The following is a 23,024-nucleotide window of genomic DNA, read 5'->3' on the forward strand; positions in this document are numbered from 1 at the left end:
AAGTTAAAATTTTTAAATGTCAAAGTTCTATAAATTGTAGATTAGAAATGAATTCCAGTGACGAAGAGTTACAGTTATTTTATTTGTTTATTGTAGATAAAATATTGTGTGAAACTGTGCGTGAAGTACTTTTTGCGAACCTACGCGATGTATAGCACTTTTTCCGCTGTCGCTCGTGCTCTAAATATCGCGTGCGTTCGCAAAAAGCATACTTCACGAACTGTTTCATAAATAACTGTTATGAAACAGTTCGTGAAGTATGCTTTTTGCGAACGCAAGCGATGTTTAGAGCACGAGCGACAGCGAACCGAGTGCTATACATTGCGTAAGTTCGCAAAAAGTACTTCACGCACAGTTTCATGCAATATTTTATCAACGATAAACAAATAAAAAAACTGCAACTCTTCGTCACTAGAATTCATTTCTATTCTACAATTTTTAAAACGACATTTAAAAATTCTAACTTCTTTCAAACAAATTTATGTATTTATTTATCTATTTCAAATTTATTGCTCATATGTCATCACCATGACAAAGCAAAAGTTAATGATATTTGATTACTTATATGAAAGTGTGCCAAAAACAGTGCGAAATAGTAATTTTTCTACAACCACTATTCAAAGTGCACTTTTCTGCACGGTTTTATGTTAGCAAACTTGATATTTTCTCACAGTATAAGATATTTGACATTAGTGTGCAGAAAAGTGACGTTTCTGTGCCGCAAAGTGACGTTTCTGTGCCGCAAAGTTCTTTTCTGCACAGTTGACTACCTCATTCTGAGTAACGTTATATTCTGTTTACATCCGTGGACTACCGCATTCTGAGTAACGTTATATTCTGTTTACATCCGTGGTTAAACTTTAGACAAATATATAACCTATAAGACAATTATTATATTTAACTATAGCATAGAAACTAAATTATGGATGTTACAACTGTTTTATTTTACAATTTTATTCTTATTAAACATTTTATAATTATCAAATAACCAATAAGGATTTAGCAACCTGTGCAAGAGACGTCGAATGAAGTAGGTTTTGTGTAAATCCGTGACTGCATAAATATAATGTCAATAATGTGTAATAATTGTTTAAATTTAAACAAATTAAGGCAGTGCATTAATTTTTTAACTGATTTCTGTGCAATTTATTTAGGTATAACGAATTTAAATTGATTAGTAGGTATTAATTAAATACAGTTTAAAATTTATCACATAGGTACCTATTATAATTAATCGTCGTTTGGAAATTGTGATTTTTATTTTTAGGAAAAACTGTGCTTGTAGAAAAAGTATAGTGTGAAACACGTGCAGAAAGGTAATTTCTCACTCGTTTGAATTGCGGCACTCGCTTGCGCTCGTACCGCAACTTTTCAAACTCGTGAGAAATTAGTACCTTTCCGCACTTGTTGCACAATATACTATTTTCTGCAGTCGTCCCGAAAATAAAACTTTCGGTATGATTTATTAAATCGAAAGTAAAATTTTACACAACTCGTACCGAAAGTAGCTACTTTTGGGACTAATTTTTTCACTTTCTGGACGCCTTTTTTACTTTCGGGACGATTTTGGGTAGCTAGGTAACGGCTTTGACAATAACATCAACTTTGTATTTTATTATGACAACGCTTGTCATTTAAGATTCGTGTGTGTTTTCGCCAACGAACTGTCAATACGGACGGAATAGGCATGAAGAATGTTAATGCTGCCAACATACAAGAGAGAGGTCCTGAGAGAGTAGAGAGAGACAGAAAAGGATCAGGTAAAATTTGACAGGACGTGTAATTTGCGGGAAAATGAACATCATATTATTTTATTAAATTAACTTAATTTTTAAATACTGTCTATCAGCCCTGATACCAAGTTAAAAAAATATGAGGTCCATTTCCCCGATTTAAGTTGATATTGGCAATTGAAATTACAGGGCCTGTCAAATTTGACCTGATCCTTTTCTGTCTCTCTCACCACCTCTCTCTTGTATGTTGGCGTCAATCTCGCTTCACTATTTGAATGGGACGGGGCCATTCCATCCGTATTGACAGTTCATTGGTTTTCGCTCAGTTTTTCGTTTTTCAATTCCAAAAAATGGAAATCCGCAGTGAAAGTGAAGCCGAAATGAATCCAGATGAGATTAGGGAAACTAAATATCAATGTAAATAATTGTTATAATTGTGTTATTAATATTCATAAGTAGATTTTTCTAATGTTGAATTCGCGAGAGTAACTGTAAGTAAAGTTTATCCATATATTCTTTTTAACCGACAAAAGGGCTGCAGAAAAAATATTGTACGTAACACGGTCCAAAAGAGATTTTACGAGACTCGCCTACGGCTCGCCCTGGAAACTTCCCACTCGTCTCGTAAAATATCACTTTCGGAACTTGTTACGTAAATTACTATTACGTTACCCCCGTTAATAGTCTAAGAGCTGAGAGCGGATTTTGTGCGTGATAAGTAATATGGAAAAACTATACGGGGATATGTTTAATTAGTTGTGTACATGACTTTCACCAACGGCCGGAAACCAGAGTTGGGGCCGAGGGTAGTTATAAGGGGTCAAATTCGCGGATTTTATTATTTTTTTTATGACGCTCATGATCGAGATCGTGCACCAAAATTTGGTAATAAGTAGGTCATGACGTACCTAAGTAAAATCTCTAGGGGCTCAACGCTGCGTGGCCGACAAAGGGGTGAGGGTAGGGGTGAATATAAAAAATATAAGGGGTTTTTTGCGACGTTCGTGATTGAGATAGTGCACCAAAATTTGGGTATAAGTAGACCATGACATAAATAATTAAAATCCCCAGAGCCGGAAACCAGAGTGGGGAAGGAAGGTAGTTATAAGGGGTCAAAGTTCCGTTTTTTATTATTTTTTTTGTGACGCTCATGATCGAGATAGCGCGCCAAAATTTGGGAATAAGTAGGTCATAACGTAACTAAGTAAAATCTCCAGGAGTGGAACTCTGCGTGACCGACAAAGGGGTGGGGCAGGGGTGAATATAAAAAAATGTAAGGGGTGTTTTGCGACGTTCGTGATTGAGATAGTGCACCAAAATTTGGGAATAAGTAGACCATGACATAAGTAAGTAATATTCCCAGAGGGGAAAACCAGAGTGGCGGACGAGGGTAGTTATAAGGGGTAAAAGTCGCGCTTTTTATTATTTTTTTTTGTGGCGCTCATGATAGAGATAGTGCACCAAAATTTGGGAGTAAGTAGGTTACGACGTAACTAAGTAAAATCTTCAGGGGCGGAACGTTGCTTGGGGTACAAAGGGGTGGTAGGCAGGGGTGAGTATAAAAATATATGGGGGTTTTTTTTGCCGTTCGTGATCAAAATAGTGCACCAAAATTTGGAATAAGTAGATCATGACATTACTAAGTAAAATCTCCAGGGGCGGAACGCTCCGTGGGGGACAAATGTTGTGCCGGGTCACAAAAAAAATAATACACACTGCGATTTTGACCCCTTAAAACTACCCTCATCCCCAACTCTGGTTTCCGGCTCTGGGGATTTTACTTAGCTAAGTCATGGTCTACTTATTACCAAATTTTGGTACACTATCACAATCTAGCACGTCGCAAAAAACCCCTTATATTTTTTATATTCACACCTACTCCCACCCCTTTATCGGCCACGCACGGTTCCACCCCTGGATATTGTATTTAGTTACCTCATGACCTACTTATTCCCAAATTTTGGTGCACTATCTCGGTCATGAGCGTCACAAAAAAAATAATAAAAACGGCGATTTTGACCCCTTATAACTACCCTCATGCCCAACTCTGATTTCCGGCTCCGAGGATTTTACTTAGTTATGTAATGGTCTACTTATTCCCAAATTTTGGTACACTCTCTCAATCACGAACGTCGCAAAAAAAACCTTATATTTTTTTTATTCACCCCTGCCCCACCCCTTTGTCGGCCACGCAGCGTGCCACGCCTAGAGATTTTAAAAAATACGTCATAACCTACTTATTCCCAAATTTTGGTGCACTCTCTCGATCATGAGCGTCACAAAAAAAATAATAAAAACGGCGACTTTGACCCCTTATAACTACCCTCACCCCCAACTCTGGTTTCCGGCTCTGGGGATTTTACTTAGTAATGTCATGATCTACTTATTCCCAAATTTTGAACTTTTTGGTTGATCCACTATCTCAATCACGAACGTCGCAAAAAACCCTTTATATTTTTTATATTCACCCCTACCCCCACCCCTTTGTCGGCCACGCAGCGTTTCGCCCCTAGAGATTTTACTTAGTTACGTCATGACCTACTTATTCCCAAATTTTGGTGCACGATCTCGATCATGAGCGTCATAAAAAAAATTATAAAATCCGCGACTTTGACCCCTTATAACTACCCTCGGCCCCAACTCTGGTTTCCGGTAGTTGGTGAAAGTCATGTACACAACTAATTCAACATATCCCCGTATAGTTTTTCCATATTACTTATCACGCACAAAATCCGCTTCTATCTCTCCGACTATAAAGGACACTCTAGCCATATTCCGGTGCAAATATTAAAATATTAAAATATTTGCACTTCTTCTTCGTTTCGTTATGGTCCATTTCAGTTTACTTGCAAAGCCTCTTTGACAAGGAATAGATTCCGAAACATCAGGTATCACAGGATGGCAAGACACTCGAATTGAATCAAAACGAAACGATTATTTTCTTTTTTAAATATATAATAGAAAAAAGCAAATACGGTAAAACCTCGATAGAACGGACCTCTATTTAACGGACTTCGGATATAACGGACAAAAAATCAGATCAAATGTAAAAAAATGTGAAAAATCGAATTCTGGAAGAAAAATCAGCAAGAACAGGATCTCAACACTGCCTTGGATTGACTGCTATAATTGTTGGCAAATCTCGTAAACCGAGAGTTGTCAGAGATATAATGCATCATCTGCCTGTTTCATATTATTCTATCTAATAAGGCATGTTTTACCACGGATATTTTCAAAAATTGTTTTTTTTAAGAATTTGTATCGGCAGTGAGAAAATTTCAACAACAAAAACTGGAAATTCCTCCGAAAGAGGTGAAATGTTTATAGATTTTAGACAACACACCTGCTTATCCCCCTGAAAATATTTGACATTCAAAAGATGGCAACCTTAATTGTATACTTTTGCCAAAATTACATCGCTTATTGCAATAGATCAGTTAATAATTTTGGCACCCAAACGAGTATATTGCAGAAAGTTTTTAGATGAAATAGAAAAGTAAAAAAGTAGCAAACAAAACTTGTTTCCTTTTTTAACTTACTGATTTGTACACTGTATCTACATATTAATAGTTATTTATGATATAAGTGTTAAAAGTACACGTTTAAGACACGCATGTGAAAGTTTGCAGAATGAGCGAAGCAAGTTCTGCAATTCACATGAGTGCCTTAAAAATGTACTTTTTAACACGAATATCATACAATATTTTTTCTACAAACGTAATTACAGGACAATATCTACAAAAACTTTTACTTGAACTGGACTAACATTCCATTTTTATATTTTTTTGACATTACATCAAAATTGCCTATACGGTCAATACGAACTGCAGTGCCATATAGTTATTTTCCTAACAAGTGCAGAAAGTCATTCTTTTCCGCACGCGACTGCAGTTTGCCGAACGACTGGAAGCGGGAGTTCGGCAAGCAGTCGAGTGCGGAAAAGAGACTTTCTGCAAGAGTTAGGAACAATATTTTTTCTAAGAGTCTTTAAAAAATTACCAAATTTTAATCAATTAATTTAATTAATATGAAAATACATACACAAATTAATTCTTTGACAAGGTTGTCAAAACCAAACTTTCAATATAATTAGTTAGTATGACGACGATCTTGGTTTCCATGACGATGATTCAAAACGACTGTTATTGTCTACCGATTTGACTTTCGAATATTATGTCAAAATAATCTTATTTCATCGAATTGTCGCGTTAATTTCATTAAAACAGGAACACAATAAGATATATTTGAAATAAATTAGTAAATAATATCTAAATATTAGTTTATTGCATGTATTATAATTACTTTAAGGCCATATTAACATATCTAAATTAACACGCGTGCGGAAAAGTAAAAACCGCGTGCGGAAAAGTAACACGCGTGCGGAAAAGTAACACGCGTGCGGAAAAGTGAAACTTTCTAAACTAAAATGCGCGCGCGAAAGTAGACATTTTTGGACGCCCGTAGAAAAAATTTTTAAAGCACTAGTGCCTTAAAGTAGCATTTTTAACGCTCGTATGGAGTGCCAAAAATTGCATTTTTAACACAATTGTAGAAAAAAGATTTTATTACTTATAAACTTATTTTTATATAACGGACTTTCGGCTTTAATGGACATACTGTTCCCCCAATTAGTCCGTTATCTCGAGGTTTTACTGTATATTCTAAGGAAATCCGCCCTGTAAAGGCAAAAAAAGAACAAAAAGTTGTACACATACCGAGAAGCCATTAGCAATTTCTTTTGTATTTGGATATGGTAATGACGTGTAAATGTAGATTGGAGGAGATTTTTTTGTTTTTCTCGAAAGAAAATATCTTTTCGCGTTTTCGACTTCGTTTGCTTAATTGCTGACGATTCGATAAAAGGTTTCTACGCCGAAAGAACATTCCAAATAAATGGTTTTTTAAAAGGAGAGGTGTTTGTCAATTTAGGAACGTTTCACTGGATTGCTATAATAATAATTGCATACTCTGGAGTAGCTGTATAAACAGGAAGCACCTTAGGATCTTGAGTTTACCTTGTTAACGATATATACGAGCAAGTATACCTTGTTACAGGTATACAAAAAGTAAAATAACGTTTTACGATTTCTTATTAATGCAGTCAATGAAATTGGATATGAGCTATTACCTCCGATTTTGTTCAACCTCTATCGATTTGCATGAAAATTGGTGAGTTATTAGAGCATATCTCATGGAACAAAGGTGACATGGTGCCAACTTGCGCTTTTACCCTGGGGGATGCCTATCTCGGGGGTGAAAAATATTTTATTAAAAATAATCCCATAATTAGACAGGTGGACAAATTCTAAGCAAAATTTGTTATATAAAGTTATTAAAATAAATCAAAGCTTTTTGAGTTATTACAGATCAAAAATTTTAATTTTTCGTGAGAAAAATGCATGTGTTTAAGCGATTTTTCATAACTATAAGTTTTTACAAAAAAATTATTATTATCAAAATTGAAACTAATAAAAAATTAAATGAAGTCCTTGCTAAAAAAACCTTTATTGTTAAATAAAAGTGAGTTATAAGTAATTGAATATATATTTTTTTCAGCGAATACCCAAATATAAGTATTCAAGCTTAAATTAGGGGAAAATGATCCATTTTATAACATAAACTTATAAACATTTGCGAAAGTACTTAGATAGATCTATCAAATGAAATCCAGAACAAGGTGAATTTAATCTTTTAAACCACTCTCGTTTTTAAAAACAAACATTAAATGGCCACGGTTACATGGTTCTCGCAGCAAAATTTAAGCTTTAAGCGCTTCCATTTCGGTTATTTTTCACCCTACTGAAATAGTAAAAACGGTAAAATATTTTACATAGAAAAAACTAAAATTTGGTTTCATATCTTTTTTACGTCTATTAAGCACTTTTGGAGTTATTATCAAAAGAAAATGAAAATAACGATAATTTTAAAAATTCTTATTTTTTAATTATACCTTTTTTTTCAAAGATATGCATTCTAAACCGATGAAAATTGTTGAAATCATTACTTATGCTAATACAAAGAAATTGTTGTAAGGATTACTATAAATTTTAATTTTTGTGGAAATGGCGTATGTTTTATTTCTCACTTTTTCCTAAAAAATTCGAAAGGGTTCTTTTATTTTCATTATAACTTGCTTAATTTTAATGCTATTAACTTCTTCTGGAGCCAATTTGATAGGTCCCAGAGTGTAGAGCCAGAGTGATGTGTAGAGTAATGTGAATAGAGCCCAAAGTGTCTTGAAAGTGTTAAGCACGTATATTTTATAAAATGCATCGTTTTCCAGTTATTTAAGCTTGAATACTTAGGTTTGAGTACCCGTCGAAAAAAATATACATTCCATTACTCATAACTCACTTTGAATTAACATTAATTTAGTTCTTTAAGTAAAGACTTTATTTAGTTTTTGATTATCTTCAATTTTGGTGATAATAACTTTTTTTAAAAGCTCATATTTTTTTAGTTATACGTGAAAAACATCTTTAAAACATGCATTTTTTACGAAAAAATTAAATTTTTGATCTTTAATAACTCAAAAAGTATTGATTTATATTAATAACTTTATATAATAAATTTTGCTTAGAATTTGTCCCTCTATCGATTTGTGGTATTATTTTTAAGAAAATAATTTTCACCCCCGAAAAGGGGTGGCATTCACCCCCAGGGTAAAAGCGCAAAGAAATGGAAATCTTAAATACCATCAAAACAAGAAAATTGGAATATTTCGGACATATATTACTCGTGGAGAGATACAGCTTGCTCCAATTGATTATGCAGGGAAAGATTCAAGGAAAGAGAAGCATAGGGAGACGCAGAATATCGCGGCTGCGCAACCTGAGAGAATGGTACGGATGTACATCAAATGCACTTTTCAGGGCAGCCGTCTCTAAAATACGAATAGCTATGATGATTGCCGACCTCCGTCGCGGAGATGGCACTTAAAGAAGAATAGGTTTGCAAAGTTTTGAATAAAAGATTTTGAACATAAATATAGATACATATTTTGGATAATTAAATTTATATCTCCTTAATTAGGAGGTATATTTTTATTAAACTAGATGACTCACATCAATTGTACTGCGTAACCTTTTGCGAAAATCATACTGAATGGTTGGCAATCTCCTCTCTCCAATGGCGCTATAACCCAATTCGGGCCCTTGCCTGTAGTATGTTTGTTTTTCAATTCATAATATCTCGTACCCGTTGCTTGGCTCGATAACCATATCATCCTTTAGTGTAACTCATTTTTCTGTCCTCCTATACACATATATTTGATTTTCTCTATATTAACGTATAGGCCCTATTTTTGGTATTCTCGAAACAGCCGGTTTGTCATAAATATTAGATCATCTTTATCCTGGGGAATCACCACCTGATCGTCAGCAAAATGCAGTGTGTATGGTGTTGAGTCGTCGCTTAGCCTTATCCCCAGTCCAGAACATGATTTCCGCCACATATTCAGGACCTCATTATATAAGCAGTGTTGGCGATAAGCTGCATCCCTGTCGTAGTCCCTTATTCACCATGAAGCTATCGGATAATTTGTTGTTGATTTTTATGTTTGCTTGGATGTTATAGAATTTTTGCAGTGCTTGTATTAAAGTTATATTAATAGGGGATTTTTCCATTACTTGCCATAATTTACAAAGTGGTACGGTATCCTAAGCCTTAATTAGATCGACGAATAGTAGATATATTTCTCTGTCTTTGGCTACTTTTTTTTTTCGTTGAGTTGGTTGAGCGTGAAGATGGTGGTCGATGCAGGATCTTTCTGCTCGAGATCCTGCTTGTTGTTCGATCTCTAAAGGTGCATATTCATTTTCTATTAGAGTTTTTATAATGTTTTTCCATATAATCTGCTAAAGGTGCTGGTTACAGCACCCAAATGAATACTTGTTTGTATATTTGTTTTCTTAGTTATATATTTAGTCTTCCTTCTATTAATTTTTAGTCCATATTTTTTACAGAATCGGTTTGTTTTGTTTAGTAGTAATTCGAGTTGTTGTTCAGCATAGCTTGCCATAATCAAGATGGCATCTGCATATCTTATGTTGTTAATAGATCTTCCGTTATATTATAATTATTATTGCTTCACTTGCAGACAGTAATACTTCTTCAAAAATGGTTAAATTAACGATATGCATCCTTATTTATCAATTTGGACCAGATTACAAATGCAAATCTTGAAAAAAATTAATCAATGGTTTAAATAACTAAAACTGTTTAATTATAACAAAAAGAAACTTCTTTCGTCGTCTGCCAAAATCGAGCCGTAAAAGCACACTGTAGACAAACACAAAGAGATCCCTCTCGAATCCCACTGAACATTAGAGTAAATTATTTCCTGGAGAACGTGGAAAAGTCTGGATAAACCTTCAAAACGTCCTGCCCGAAGTCTCGGATCCCTCAATTCGAGTGATCGCTGCAGACTGCGTAAAGGGAAGCGATTGCCAACGATACACGACTCCATCAGAAAAAGAGCGTGCTAAACGGCTTTGAAAAGAATCCAGATTAGATATTTTTGGAAGGTCGGTGCTTTAAAACGACTGCTTTAAACACACCTTCCACGCAGAACCGTATTCACGGCTGATACGCTAATGGAGCTAATCGCGGAAGTTCTTTTAGATACTTCTTATCGAACCTTGAACGACATAGTCTCTGATACTTTATCGGTTTTCCTACTTCTCAACTATAAAGCCATTGATTGTATACAGAATGCAGAAGATTTAAAGTTCTCCAAAAAAAGTTTTAATTTGCGCCCGTAGATACTAAAAAGGTGGGGTATTTTACTTGTTAGAGGTATACAGTGAAGAGCGCGCTAATAACCGGCAAAATAGCATAAAAGATGGAAAACGTATTATAGGGCAGTCAATGAGGGTATTTGGCTCCGAATTCCATCCTACTACATCGATTTACTTTTTATTTTCAACGAAAGTAGGGAATAGTTTAAGAAACAAAGTCTACCCTATGCCGATGTGCGCTTTTATCTTGGGGGTGGTTCCCACCCCTTTTCGGAGGTGGAAAATTTTGTGGTTAAAATAACTACGGAAGTGACTAGAGAAACCAATTCTAAGCAAAAACTGTTCTTTTTCGAAAACTCAATACTTTTTGAGTTATTCGTGGTTAAAAATTGGCTACTTTCATTGAAAAATGGCACCTTTTCGGGCGGTTTTTGCGAATATCTTAAAAACTATGCATCTAACGAAAAACTATACAAAATATTTTTGTAGCTTATAAAAAAACAAAGAGATTGGTTCCATCATAAATCTTCTAGTTATAATACAAACAGAGATATGGCAGGGGAGACGAGTTTGTTTTTTTGGTGAATCCTCAAGACGGTGTATTCAACCTGAAATAACAGAGAAACGGTCGATTATAAGTGTATAATGCTACTAAAACCTTTTGTGGTGCTTGAAAAGACCTTTAAAATGAGCAGTATTAAATGTCGATTACATTCAAACTAAGCGACATATGTTGCAAAAAATATTGATGAATAATGTATTTTACGAAAAAATGAGAAGTATAGTTAACTCCTCATCCAACACAATTTAAATTCATCGTTTTCCTTTTAGTATAATTTTTATTATAGAGTTATTTATATGTTAAAAAGTTAGACGGTTTTAAAATGAATGGTTTTTAAAAAAGATAGGATCAACTTATAAAACTCATTTTGAAATTTTCTTTAAAATCTTCCTTTTTCTCCATTTAACTCGAAAATGATAAGAGATACGAAAAAAGATACCATACAAAAATGTAGGGTATTTTTAGATAAAAAGTTTGGTTTTATTTTTCATTATTGTATCTCTTATCATTTCCAAGTTACATGGAGAGAAAGGAAAATTTTTAAGGAAATTTCAAAATGCGCTCTATAATTTGATATTATTTTTTTGAAATATCATTCATTTTAAACCCGTCCAACTTTTTGAGCACGGAAAGAACACTATAATAAAAAGTATTGTAGAAGGAAAACGATGCGTTTAAATTCTGTTGGATGAGGGGTTAACTATACTTCTCATTTTTTTGTAAATTACATTAGTCATCAATTTTTTTTTAGCATATCTCGCTTAGTTTGAATGTAATCGACATTAAATATTGCTCATTTTAAAGGTCTTTTCAAGCACTTCAAAAGGTTTTCGTTATACACCTATAATCGACCGTTTCTCTGTTATTTCAGGTTGAATACACCGTTTTGAGCATGCACCAAAAAAACAATCTCGTCTCACCTACCATATCTCTTTTTGTATTATAACTACAAGATTTATGAAGGAACGAATCTTTTTGTTTTTTTATAAGCTACAAAAATGTTTTATATAGTTTTTTTTGTTAGATGCATAGTTTTTAAGGTATTCGCAAAAAACCGTCCGAAAAGGTGCCATTTTTCAATGAAAATAGCTAATTGTCAACCACGAATACCTCAAAAAGTATTTAGTTTTCAAAACAAAAATTATAGAACAGTTTTTGCTTAAAATTAGGCTGTCCAGCCACTTCCGTAGTTATTTTAACAAAACAATTTTTCACCCTCGGGAAGGAGTGGGAACCACCCCCAAGATAAAAGCGTACATCGGCATAGGGTAGACTTTGAATTAGGTGATAAGTAGAGGCTATTCCCAAAATTTCAATAAAATCCATGCAGTAGTAAATTCGGAGGTAATATCATGTTCGTACTCCCATTGACTGGCGTTTTGAGATAAAAAGAAATAAAACTAGTCGAGCTGGGAAATTTAGCGATATTAACCTATTAATTTATATCATATTGATTGTTTCCCACCTTTAGACGTATCGGAGGAGTTTGGCAAATTACCACTGTCACAGTGACAGTTTTAGTTGACACACTCCTCCAATACGTGTAAAGCTGAGAAACAAGCAATATAACGTAAATAAAAAGGTTACTATCGCTAAATTTCCCAACTCTACTAGTTTCATTTCTTTTTATCTCACAACTTAATATGTTTTTCACCTTTTGTGCTATTTTGCCAGTTATTAGCGCGCTCATCACTGTAATAAATTTAGTATGTAGTCGTACCTATATCTACATGTTTTCAAAAAATTTTGGTCTACTGAGACTGGTGTAGTAGATTTTGAAAAAAACGTCTCCCAGTTTTGAAAAATGTGATTTCGAGAAGAACTCGTTGAAAGAATTTTACTGTAGTAGGCTTGGATCCCGCGTACCAAAAAAAAAGTTAATTAACAGCAAGCTGAAAATTTGTTAATAGCTTAACGGTGTTTAGTCGGACAAATTTTGATGTATGGAAACACTAGATCAGGGGAAGTTTTAATTATGGGACGTAATTTTAATTGTGGAACGTGTCATCCTGACAAGTTTATGATTGTGAAAACTAGCAGGTTCTTTTTAAGTATATTCATTAGCAAACTGTATATGATATATGAAAAATTGTTTGTCCGACAAATACGTTGGGCATTTTAATAATTCCGACACATAGAACATGTCAAATGACAGGAATTATATTAGTGGTAAATAGCAGTCTGATTTTTGCATGAGAGTTTAATGAAAGGGTAACAGATCAATTGGATGTTCTGCTCGACAAAATACATGGGACGTTTTCAAAGTCTGACGTTCGAAACCTGTATAAAACCTTCACTGTTGCGGTGTTCCCGTATATCAAAGTTTGTCTGACTAAACACCGTTAATCTATAAACAAATTTTCAGCTTGCTTGTCAACTCAGTTGACACTCAATTTTCAATATGTGACGTTCATTCCTTGCATATCACATCCGCGTAGGTTAGAATCCTGTGTTGCCCTGGGTTAAATCCAGGAATATTTGCAACATACATCTGCAATAATAATAATATGTAGTATCATTTAAGATCTTGAAACTTTTAAAGGGTTTTCACCCATAACTTTTTGGTGGCGCACGCATGCATGCTATTGGCTTACCACTGATGATGGATTACCTATTAATCCGAAAACGTTTAGTTTTGTGATGTAACCCTTATTGGGGTATTTTAAATATACCTTTTACAAAGGATCTTGTATTTTTTTATTATTCATTGTTCTACGTTCAGTTTTTTTTTCTGTTCGGTAATGTATGTGTATAGTACTTTTACTACAAAAGCGATATTACGTAGGTCAAAATTTTTGACGTAAGAGAACTGTCAAAGCATTAGAATGTGACTTTTCATTATTGCCATGTTTATAATAAACATGGCAATAATGAAAAGTCACATTCTAATGTTTTGACAGTTCTCTTATGTCAAAAATTTTGATCTACGTATATCGCTTTTGTAGTAAAAATACTATAGGTAGTTTAATGTAATAGAAAAATATAATAAAAATAATTTCGTCTCTTATTTTCTACCTTTATCTACTCTCATACTTTAATACATCAATTATGATTTCACTACCTGTATCATAATGAACTTCATTATGATACAGATTTTCATTATGATACAGATTTTTAACCAATAAAATCGCGACATATAGAGGAGTGCATATAGATTTTCACTTCGGAAAAAATCAAACAAGATAGAACTTTTTGTAATTTCATTAAGAAATGTTTAATAAACAACATACACGTTCTACTCGAGAAGTGGGTGCTTCATTTTTTATTAAACAAATGAACTACGAAGTTTGATGTTTTTTTAAATAACTCCGAAAATATACAATTTAGAACAAAACTGACTTGACCATTGAAAAATTCAGAAAATTTTACAAAAAAAACCTTACATAAAGAAATTTCTAAAATTAAATCTGTATCTTCTATAATGTTTTATTTATAACGCTAAAGTCACCCTTCTCACAAATATTGGCGCACTGTAAACTAGCGTACGGCGAAGTACACGGTTGAGTTATTTTAATGTAATTCTTTAACTAATGGATCAAATGCAATTTTACAAATTGAACCTAAAAGAAGAATAATTAAGCTATCTTATGGTTATAATAAAAAGAAATAAAATGTATGGGCATAAGTACGGTGGGGGCAGAAAATGAGCCTTACATGAATTTTGTTTAAAAATTATTTAAAAATGTGTAACTAATACAATTTTTCTTATAAAACCCTCAATTTTGCAAAACTTACCTTTCAAGCATTATACTAAATTATGGTTTATTCAAAAAAATCTCAAAAATTTAATTCAAATGATATGACGTCTTAAAATATGTAATTTTTGAAATCTTTGTAGTTTTATAGAATTACCACCATTTTAAGACCGTATTACTTAAGTTTGAACAGATCTATTACAGTTTTATAAGTGCTTTTTTAAAGCTTAGGATGTAATCTTTAAAATGCACTAAATTATTTTACTATTGAAATGAAATAGACTATTTCTTTTTGAGAAAATTAAGAAAGATAACAAAAATGTAATACAAAAATCGAAAATTACCAGCTAAAAAAAAGTGATCAAAACTTTTTCTGGAAAACTTACCTAAAACACATTTAATAATAAACTTCAACAATAATAAATGTTCAGCAAAAAAAAATTTTTTTAGCTCTCATACAGTATGTTTGCGTAACTTGGAACCTATTGATAACTTTTTTATTATCAGTCTTACGAAAAAAAGATATTCTTTATAAAATACTCTGCATCGTATATTATAATCTAAGATGCAATCATCAAATATTAAATTTAATGAATTTTATACGAGGTATGTCAAAAAATATGAATTTCACTCAAGAGTAAAGTATCGTTCACAATATCGAAAATTGTTATTAAGAAAAGTTGTTTGGAATTAAAAAATTTGTTTTAGTGTTCAATTACATCCTTCTAATTAAAATATTGTAAATAATAAAGGCACTTAACTCTTAAGAAAAATTCATATTTTTTACATACCTCGTATAAAATTAAAAAAGTTTAATATCTGATGGTTGTATCATAGATTTTAGACCAGGGAGAGAATTTTATGAAGAATAACTTTTTTTCGTAAAATTGATAATAAAAAAGTTTTCCATGTGGTTCCTACCTACGCAGACATACTGTATAAGAGCTTCTGTATAAGAATTTTCAAATTGCAATAATACAAAATAATTGTTATTGTTTAAACAATTAATAAACAATTAGCGGCCAAATCCGCGAGTAGAACTTTTTACTGTAACATGTATACAGGGTGTAACGAAAATGCAGGTCATAAATTAAATCACATATTCTGAGACCAAAAATAGTTCGAGTGAACCTAATTTACCTTAGTACAAATATGCACATAAAAAAAGTTACAACCCTTTGAAGTTACAAAATGAAAATCGATTTTTTCGAATATATCGAAAACTATTAAAAATTTTTTATTGAAAATGGACATGTGGCATTCTTATGGCAGGAACATTTTAAAAAATAATTATAGTGAAATTGGTGCACCCCATAAAAATTTGATGGGGGTTTTGTTCCCTTAAACCCCCAAACTTTTGTGTACGTTCCAATTAAATTATTATTGTGGTACCATTAGTTAAATTTAATATTTCTAAAACTTTTTTGCCCCTTAGTATTTTTTCGACAAGGCAGTTTTTATCGAGTTGCGGCTTCTTTTTTAATATGTTTACATAAAAATTTTATGGGGGTTTTGTTCCTTTAAACCCCCCAAATGTTTGTGTATGTTCCAATTAAACTTTTACTGCAGTACCATTAGTTAAACACAGTGTTTTTAAAACTTTTTTGCCTCTGTGTATTTTTTCGAGAAGGCACTTTTTATCGAGATGTGACTTCTTTTTTAATGTGGTTCAAAATGTACCTAAAAATGTAAATCATAAATAAATTTTCATATTATTACCAAGTCTCCATAATCGTAATTAGCCATATACAAATATGTGGTGGATTTGAAAAATATTCAAAATATCTCGATAAAAACTGACTTTTCGAAAAAGTACTAAGAAGCAAGAAAGTTTTTAAAATAGTGTGTTTAACTAATGGTACTACAATAATAATTAAATTGGAACGTACACAAAAGTTTGGGGGGGTTTAAAGAACAAAACCCCCACACAATTTTTATGGGGTGTCCAAATTTCACTATAATTTTTTTTTAAGATACTAATGCCATAAGAATGTCACATGTCTATTTTCAATAAAATATCTCTAATAGTTTTCGATATATTGGAAAAAATCGATTTTTATTTTGTAACTTCAAAGGGCTGTAACTTTTTTTATGTGCATATTTGTACTAAGGTAAGTTAGGTTCAATCGAACTATTTTTGGTCCCAGAATCTGTGATTAAATTTATGACCTGTATTTTTGTTACACCCTGTATAAACTAACACGTTTAAAGATATTACCTGGAAAGTAATGGAAGAATATACAACAACGATGCAGAGGCACAATAAACAACAATGGATGACTGACGAAATCCTGGAATTGATGGAGCAGAGAAGAAAACTGAAAGATAACAAAAGAGAATACAAAGAAAAACAGAAACTAATTTAAACAAAAAATAAAGGTAGCTAAAGAAAAATGGATGGAGGATAAATGCAAGGAATTAGAAAAGTTAAATGAAAAACATGATACGTTTAATATGTTTAAAAAAGTTAGAGAAGTAGCTGGTCTTTATCATAAGAAAACTCCACATACTATAACCGATTCGTCGGGAAAAATGATAATAGACGAACACGAAATTCGAACTACCTGGTATAATTATATAAATGAACTGTATAATGATGATAGACCCGAAGAACTGGAGACTTTAGATGAAGGTGAAGGACCAGAAATACTACATGCTATAAAATTGGCAAAAAACAAGAAAGCCGTTGGTCCCCACAACATACCTACAGAAATGTTAAAGCTCATAAATGAGGAAAACATTGGAATACTAGTCAAACTTTTCAATGATGTTTATTCGACTGGTGATATCCCTGAAGATTGGTTAAAGTCCGAATTCATAACCCTACCAAAAAAACAACGTCCGAAAAACTGTAGCGATTATAGAATGATAAGCCTTATGAGCCACACTTTGAAAATCTTTCTACGTATCTTCCACAGTAGAATCAGAGATAAATGTGAAGAAGACCAGGATGAAACACAATTTGGCTTCAGAAATGGACTGGGAACCCGGGACGCATTCTTTGCACTAAATGTGTTATTGCAGAAATGCTGAGATCGAAGGAAAGACGTCTTTGCTGTATTTATTGACTATGAGAAGGCCTTTGATCGAGTACAACATCACAAATTAATTAAAATATTAAAGGATAAAGGAGTTGATAGTCAAGATGTACGAACCATAGAAAAATTATACTGGCGTCAAACAGCGACAGCTTGCATAAATGGAAAATTAACAGAAATATGCAAAATACAAAGAGGTGTCAGACAGGGTTGTATACTGTCCCCACTGTTATTCAATTTATATTCAGATAGAATATTTAAGGAAGCACTGCATAATTTGGAGTGGGGTGTGAAAGTTAATGGAATTCTGATAAATACAGTCAGATATGCAGACGATACAGTTATTTTAAGTGATGATATGAATGGATTACAACACCTTTTAAATGCCATTGACACTGTGGGAAGAGAGTTTGGCCTAAATATAAACTGTTCAAAAACAAAATACATGGTATTTAGCCGTTTGGCCCATCAAGATTCACGGTTATATGTTAATGGTCATATAATTCAAAGAGTACCCAGTTTTAAATATCTTGGTTGCCATATTACTGAACAACTAGATCCAGCTAAAAAGATAAAATGTAGAATCGAGATAGCCCGCACGACATTTTTAAAAATGAGGTCATTCTTCTGTAATGATACCTTGCAACTTCAACTTCGAAAGCGCATGATTAAATGCTACATTTGGTCAGTCCTCTTGTATGGTGTCGAAGCATGGACATTAAAAATATCCACCATTAACCGTTTGGAGGCCTTTGAAATGTTGCTGCACAGACGTATACTGAAAATACCATGGACGGCTATGCTGACAAATGTGGCAGTCCTTAAGATAGCAAATGCTACCCGCGAGCTGCTTGATAACATCAAAAATAGAAAGATGGCCTATTTTGGACACGTAGTAAGGGGAGACCGGTATAATATTCTTCAACTTATTATGATGGGTAAAATCGAAGGACGCAGAGGAATTTGTAGAAGGCAGGCCTCTTGGTTGAAGAATATCCGGGAGTGGACAGGAATAAAGAAAGCAGAACACCTATTTAAAATAGCTCGAGACAGAGACAGTTTCGCCATGTTAATCGCCAACGTCAAGGGGACTTGATAGGGCACGTTAAGAAGAAGATAAACTAACAAAAGAAGTTTTAGAAAAATATAAGCTTGTTTTAATTTTTCCGAAACAATGCATGTTTTCGTTCTAATTGCACTCCCCTAATACTCTGGGCTAATTAGCAAAATACAAGGAAAAGTTATTTACCAGCAATTTTATTGCTGGAATCGAATCTTATTATTGTATGTATTAATAATATAGATATGCAAAGTCCGCAGATAGTGTGCTATTTTTTTTATAAACAAAATGGCGCCCGAAAATCGTGTTTTTTTCAATTTTTGCTCTATAACTCCAAAGATTTTAACGTTAGACCAAAAACACCCAAATAAAAATTCACCGCAATTAAATTCTGCATAGAGACGTGTTTTTCCGATTTACTTCGACGAAAACTTTCCCCGGAAAAAGCGGGTTTTTCCAACAAAATCTTTAATTTTCAACTAAACTTTTAGATAAGTAGTTGTTAATCAATAATTAAATAACTTGGTAACGTAAAAGCCCTTTCCGTATATATTATAATTCCAGAAGTCTATGGAAATTGAATTAACAGTTTAGCAACAATTAAAATGTTAATTAAAAATTTATGGTCGCTATAATAACGTCAATAATTATGATGCATAAGAATAACTGATTTTTTCATAAAAAGACACTATACCTATCTAATGTACTGTACAGAATTGAAATTGGACTATTTAAGCGGCCTCAGGAATATTTTAAAATTATAAACAATTTTTTGGTTTATAAACAAATAGAATATCTCGGAAAATATTAAACTAAATTAAACTGTGAAAACGGTATTCGAAAGACAGCGGCAGGATGCTTCTTTTAAAAGAAAAAACGTTTAATTGTGACGAGTGGTTCCTCAGATACAACTGGTCAAAGTTGACCGGAATTTACGGCAAAGATATAAACAATAGGATCATAATTTTCAAACCATCACCTTTTTATTTTTATCCTCTTTCTCCACACCAATTTTCATATCTTTAAAATCATCATAACATATATTATTATAATAAAAACTATCGATAATACTTGTGAAAATTGCCAAAAATAGCAAAATTCCAATCAAAAATTAGGTTGGAGAAAATGTAACCATCAAAGTTCAAAATCGGTATACGTTAACAAAATGCATTTTCTCGGCTTCCCATGGAGAAATTTCCTTCATTCTTTTTTTGTTCCCTAATAACTCGAGTAGAGCCATCGAACTAACGCATTATTAAATGTCAAACTTGCTTTTATTTTGTTATAATAGATTAATTTATTTATAAGAACAGAAAATTACATATTTTTTCCAGTTGTAGGCTTTTTTTGGATAAACTTACTACAAGTGTACCTTTTAAAGTTAAAAACATAAATATTCTCATTTGAAAGCTGCATAATTATTTAAACAATTTTTATTTAAACAAATTAAAATATTGTGTTATAATAAATAAATTAATTTATTATAACAAAACAAAAGCAAGTTTGACATTTATTAATGCGTTAGTTCGATGGCTCTACTCGAGTTACTTGGGAACAAAAAAAGAATGAAGGAAATTGCTCCATGGGAAGCCGAGAAAATGCATTTTTTTAACGTATACCGATTTTGAACTTTGAGGGTTACATTTTCTCCAACCTAATTTTTGATTGGAATTTTGCTATTTTTGGCAATTTTCACACGTATTATCGATAGTTTTTATTATAATAATATATGTTATGAGGATTTTAAAGATATGAAAATTGGTGTGGAGAAAGAGGACAAAAATAAAAAGGTGATGGTTTGAAAATTATGATCCTATTGTTTATATGTTTGCCGTAAATTTCGGTCAACTTTAACCGGTTGTATCTCAGGAACCACTCGTCATAATTAAACGTTTTTCTTTTAGAAGAAGCGTCCTGCCGCTGTCTTTCGAATACTGTTTTCATAATTTAAATTTAGTTTAATATTTCCTGAGATATTCTATTTGTTTATAAGCCAAAAATTTGTTTATAATTTTAAAATATTCCTGAGGCGGCTTAAATAGTAGAATTTCAATTCTGTAAAGTACATTAGATAGGTATAGTGTCTTTTTATGAAAAAATGATAGTTATTCTTATACATCGTAATTATTGTCGTAATTATAGCGACCGTAAATTTTTAATTAACATTTCAATTGTTGCTAAACTGTTCATTCAATTTCCATCCGCTTCTGGAATTATAATATATACGGAAAGGGCTTTTACGTTACCAAGTTATTAAATTATTGATTAACAACTACTTATCTAAAAGTTTAGTTTAAAATTAAAGATTTTGTTGGAAAACCCCGCTTTTTCCGGGGAAAGTTTTCGTCGAAGTAAATCGGAAAAAACAAGTCTCTATGCAGAATTTAATTGCGGTGAATTTTTATTTGAGTATTTTTGGTGTAAAGTTAAAATCTTTGGAGTTATAGAGCAAAAATTGAAAAAAACACGATTTTCGGGCGCCATTTTGTTTATAAAAAAGTAGCACACTATCTGCGGACTTTGCATATCTATATTATTAATATATACAATCATAAGATTCGATTCCAGCAATAAAATTGCTGGTAAATAACTTTTCCCAAAAATGGCCTATTCTCCGATAATCAGCCCAGACTATAATAACATTCACGATAAAGGTGGCACGCGCACAGTGACCAATGTCGAGTCAAATACATTACATACGCTTTGACAATTCTCACTATGTAAACAAACTGACTAATTTAAAAATTTGTCAGTTACAAAATTAATAAATTTGAATATTTTTTTGTTTTAAATGATCATAGATAAAATAATAAGTATACAACTTGCATTTAATTATCATTATAAAGCTCGTAATCTATAACAAACTCGCCGCTACGCGGCTCGTCTTATTCGTCTTACTTGCATCATAATGACCATCATTAGATGCTCGTTGCATAATATACTATTACAGGTCTTATTAGTGATTTTATAATAATGTTCACATATGAAATATCTAAAAAAACAAATTTACTCCCTTTATCGTTTATCGACTTACGAAGCAACATTAAGTATACTTCGTTTATTATAAACCTCAGGTATTACGATAAAGCAGTCAACCATGTTTAACTGTTAATTTAAAAAATTTTAAAATTCATCGTATTTACTTCGCAAAGTACAATCGAACCCCCAAAAAAGTGCCCGTTTTTATCGACTGATGAATGGCGCACGGGTATTTTAAAACTCCATTTGAATGAAAGCCCACAAGCCGAAAATGCATTGTGGAATGAACCAAACAATGGCTCGGAGTGAGAATAAATTTTAAACTGGAAGGAAGCCGAACAAAAACCTGGTTAATTGAAATCAACCATTTGTTGTGTAAGTTGCTGTAATGGACGGAGTATAAGAAGGTAAATGAACGCGTTATCTCGAAAAATAAAAGAGAATCTGTGAAAAACAAGGTTTTAGTGGTTTAAACCGCCGATAAAGAGTTACTATAGGAAGCAGGAACTCAGATTTATTCCTGCAGTCGGGTTTTACGTAACAAACTGATACAGGTCGACCATAAAAAAGTCACTTATAATTTTACGTGATTTTTATGTTTTTGAGAGTACCTACTGAAAGAGGAAGTGTACATTTATAAATGCCAAAAATGCTAATGAAAAAGTTGTACACTTCGCGTCATAAAAAACTGGTAAGACTCTTTTAACCGAAAATCGCGTTTGTCAAGTTGTGTAAGTTGAGCTTGTCACAAGTGTGGTTCTAATTTCTAGGGCAACGTTGTCAGTTCAACGAAAATATTATATCAAACCAGGTAAAAGCAGGGAGGTGCGACAGACCGCACGTTTTTAATATACTAAAACAATATCGAGCATTCTCGATCAATCAGTCAAATTTATATGCATCCTAAAAAATTCTCCTATTAATTTTGTAATTTTCCGTCATCTCAACTAAGTATCCATACATTGATTCGTGTTTTATTATAATTTATAAAAATATTTCAATTAAAAAAAAAGAATGTGTGTGTACTTTGTATTTCAGGAGACACATATGCTGCTCTCTCTGACCCAACTAGGACAAACCCCGGCGTGTCACGGATTGCAACGAACGAAATGGCAGGGATGCCCTAGCGGCAACTGCTAACAAAAAACTAAGTTTTCAATCTAATAGCACATAAAACAACATCCAAAAACGTTACTCTACATCCTACCAGATTGAAAAC

Source organism: Diabrotica virgifera, chromosome 1 (assembly GCF_917563875.1).
Source record: "Diabrotica virgifera virgifera chromosome 1, PGI_DIABVI_V3a".
In the NCBI taxonomy this organism is placed as follows: Eukaryota; Metazoa; Arthropoda; class Insecta; order Coleoptera; family Chrysomelidae; genus Diabrotica; species Diabrotica virgifera.